Genomic DNA, 3,676 nt, shown 5'->3' with positions numbered 1-3,676 from the left:
GAGAGAGAGACAGAGAGAGAGAGACAGAGAGAGAGAGAGAGAGAGAGAGAGAGAGAGGGGGGTGTGTCAGTTACTATCTGCATTTCTTTCTTCTGACAGGGTGTGGTTGCCTGGCTTGGTATTTGTATCGTGTAGTACAGTTTAGGCCACAAAATATGTGTTCTGCTATTATTATCCATTGTAATTGTATACATACATCGAAAGAACTGGAGGCCATATATATATATATATATATATATATATATATATATATATATATATTCTAGGCTATAATCTAATACATGTTAGACAATTCTTCGTGATTCCCTTGACCGCTCCTCTCTGGTTTAGTTCCTTGTGTGTCACGTCACACGTCCTGTTCTCGAGCTGACGCCCGCGTCACGCCCAAAGTTTCCTCTTCCCTCTCTGTTAATATAAAAGGCGCACACCACCCCGCCCGAGCCGAGCCGACCGGACCCGACCCCACCCCTCGTCTCCCCTGCGAACCCACTCCAGTCCCGCCCTACGCCACGGTCATGTGACACGCTCAACAACGCACTCGCTGTCTCCGGAGAAATAGGAGAAGAAGAAAATTTCGTAACCGGGGCAAGTTTTGTTTCCGTGCCAGTCCCGACTATCTGTCATTTGGAGTTTGTGTTGTTTTCCAAACGGCGATCGGTTACCAATACGTGGGACACGGTTTTGTTATTTTCGACTGCGACACTTTTTTTAACAGAACGGAATTTAAAACGGATTTATTTTTTTATTTTATTTTTGTACCTTACGCACGGAGACAGTTACTTGGAGATTTACACAACGGGAATAATTCACGAACAAACACACAATATTCTCCATTGTAAAGTAAGTTTTTTTATTTTTTTATTCTGTTTTTTTTGGGGGGACTGAAATCTAAACACTGAAACCATTTAGGCTACAATGTTATTTATGTTAACAGATTAAACATTGGTGATTCGCTTTTACTTTCTGTTAGATAGCTGGTTAATAAATTGGTGATTGTTATAGTCTTGTTATAGTCTTGTCATGCGAACTGTGTTACTTGTGTGATGACTGACATGATTGAAACGTCTTGTCAACACAACGTGTAAATCAGGCATAGTCTAAGTAATGTAACGTAGTCTAGTGTTATGTCCATTTGGAAACACACACACACACACACACACACCACACACACACACACACACACACACACACACACACAGTCGGTGTCCTTTAGCATTACTGCCTGTGCTTTCCTGCGTCCGTGTGTGTGTGGTGTGTGTGTGTGTGTGTGTGTGGTGTGTGTGTGTGTGTGTGTGTGTGTGTGTGTGTGTGTGTGTGTGTGTGTGTGGTGTGTGTGTGTGTGTGGTGGAAAACGTACTCAATTGTCATACTTGAGTAAAAGTAAAGATACCTTAGAAAATGACTCAAGTAAAAGTCACCCAGTAAAATACTACTTGAGTAAAAGTATTTAGTTTTAAAATACTTAAGAATCAAAAGTAAAAGTATGAATAATAAAATAACTCCTTATATTAAGCAAACCAGATGACACAATTTTCTTGTTTAAAAAAATAAGAAGTTTATGGATAGCCAGGGGTCACACTCCAACACTCAGACATCATTTACAAACAAAGCATTTGTGTTTAAAGCAGGTGTGTTTAGTGAGTCCTCCAGATCAGAGACAGTAGGGATGACCAGGGATGTTCTCTGTTTAGTGAGTCCTCCAGATCAGAGTCAGTAGGGATGACCAGGGATGTTCTCTGTTTAGTGAGTCCTCCAGATCAGAGGCAGTAGGGATGACCAGGGATGTTCTCTGTTTAGTGAGTCCTCCAGATCAGAGGCAGTAGGGATGACCAGGGATGTTCTCTGTTTAGTGAGTCCTCCAGATCAGAGGCAGTAGGGATGTCCAGGGATGTTCTCTGTTTAGTGAGTTCTCCAGATCAGAGGCAGTAGGGATGACCAGGGATGTTCTCTGTTTAGTGAGTCCTCCAAATCAGAGGCAGTAGGGATGTCCAGGGATGTTCTCTGTTTTGTGAGTCCTCCAGATCAGAGGCAGTAGGGATGACCAGGGATCTTCTCTTGATAAGTGTGTGAATCGGACCCTTTTCCTGTCAAAATGTATTGAGTACTTTTGGGTATCAGAGAATGTATTGAGTACTTTTGGGTATCAGAGAATGTATTGAGTACTTTTGGGTATCAGAGAATGTATTGAGTACTTTTGGGTATCAGAGAATGTATTGAGTACTTTTGGGTATGAGAGAAAATGTATTGAGTACTTTTGGGTATCAGAGAAAATGTATTGAGTACTTTTGGGTATCAGAGAAAATGTATTGAGTACTTTTGGGTATCAGAGAAAATGTATTGAGTACTTTTGGGTATCAGAGAAAATGTATTGAGTACTTTTGGGTATCAGAGAAAATGTATTGAGTACTTTTGGGTATCAGAGAAAATGTATTGAGTACTTTTGGGTATCAGAGAATGTTTTGAGTACTTTTGGGTATCAGAGAAAATGTATTGAGTACTTTTGGGTATCAGAGAAAATGTATTGAGTACTTTTGGGTATGAGAGAAAATGTATTGAGGAAGAAGTACACCATTTTCTTCAGTGAAGTCAAAGTTGTTGAAAATATAAATGGTAGATCTACAGCTCTATGTTGATGGATCTACAGCTCTATGTTGGTGTATCTACAGGTCTATGTTGATGGATCTACAGCTCTATGTTGATGGATCTACAGCTCTATGTTGATGGATCTACAGCTCTATGTTGGTGGATCTACAGGTCTATGTTGATGGATCTACAGCTCTATGTTGGTGTATCTATAGGTCTATGTTGGTGGATCTATAGGTCTATGTTGGTGGATCTATAGGTCTATGTTGGTGGATCTACAGGTCTATGTTGGTGGATCTACAGCTCTATGTTGGTGGATCTACAGCTCTATGTTGGTGGATCTACAGGTCTATGTTGGTGGATCTATAGGTCTATGTTGGTGGATCTATAGGTCTATGTTGGTGGATCTATAGGTCTATGTTGGTGGATCTACAGGTCTATGTTGGTGGATCTACAGGTCTATGTTGATGGATCTACAGGTCTATGTTGATGGCTCTACAGGTCTATGTTGATGGCCCTACAGGTCTATGTTGATGGATCTACAGGTCTATGTTGATGGATCTACAGGTCTATGTTGTATAACTCTTTTGCCGCTAATTGGTCTTTCGACCAATCAATAATTTGGGCGAAATATCAGAATTGGGCTGCCTGTGGAAACACAGCCTCTGTGTTGATTTGGACTGTCCCGTAGCCTGTTCTATAGTCTACTGGTATGGTACTCTATGGTTCTACCCTCTATCTCTGTTGAACAGCGGCAGGGAGCCTAGTGGTTAGAGTGTAGAGGAGGTAGGTAGCCTAGTGGTTAGAGTGTAGAGGAGGCAGGTAGCCTAGTGGTTAGAGTGTAGAGGAGGCAGTTAGCCTAGTGGTTAGAGTGTAGAGGAGGTAGGTAGCCTAGTGGTTAGAGTGTAGAGGAGGTAGGTAGCCTAGTGGTTAGAGTGTAGAGGAGGTAGGTAGCCTAGTGGTTAGAGTGTAGAGGAGGCAGGTAGCCTAGTGGTTAGAGTGTAGAGGAGGCAGTTAGCCTAGTGGTTAGATTGTAGAGGAGGTAGGTAGCCTAGTGGTTAGAGTGTAGAGGAGGCAGTTAGCCTAGTGGTTA

The 3,676-nt window shown here is 41.9% G+C and overlaps 1 pseudogene; it reads left to right on the top strand.

Moving 5' to 3' along the window:
- The first annotated feature begins 441 nt into the window (after positions 1–441).
- Positions 442–3,676, top strand: part of LOC135530613 (Krueppel-like factor 3) — a 41,691-nt pseudogene continuing 38,456 nt past the window's right edge.

Source organism: Oncorhynchus masou, unplaced genomic scaffold (genome assembly GCF_036934945.1).
Source record: "Oncorhynchus masou masou isolate Uvic2021 unplaced genomic scaffold, UVic_Omas_1.1 unplaced_scaffold_1396, whole genome shotgun sequence".
Lineage (NCBI taxonomy): Eukaryota > Metazoa > Chordata > Actinopteri > Salmoniformes > Salmonidae > Oncorhynchus > Oncorhynchus masou.
Note: the sequence above shows the minus strand (reverse complement) of the source record. Positions and strands in the feature narration are given on the sequence as shown.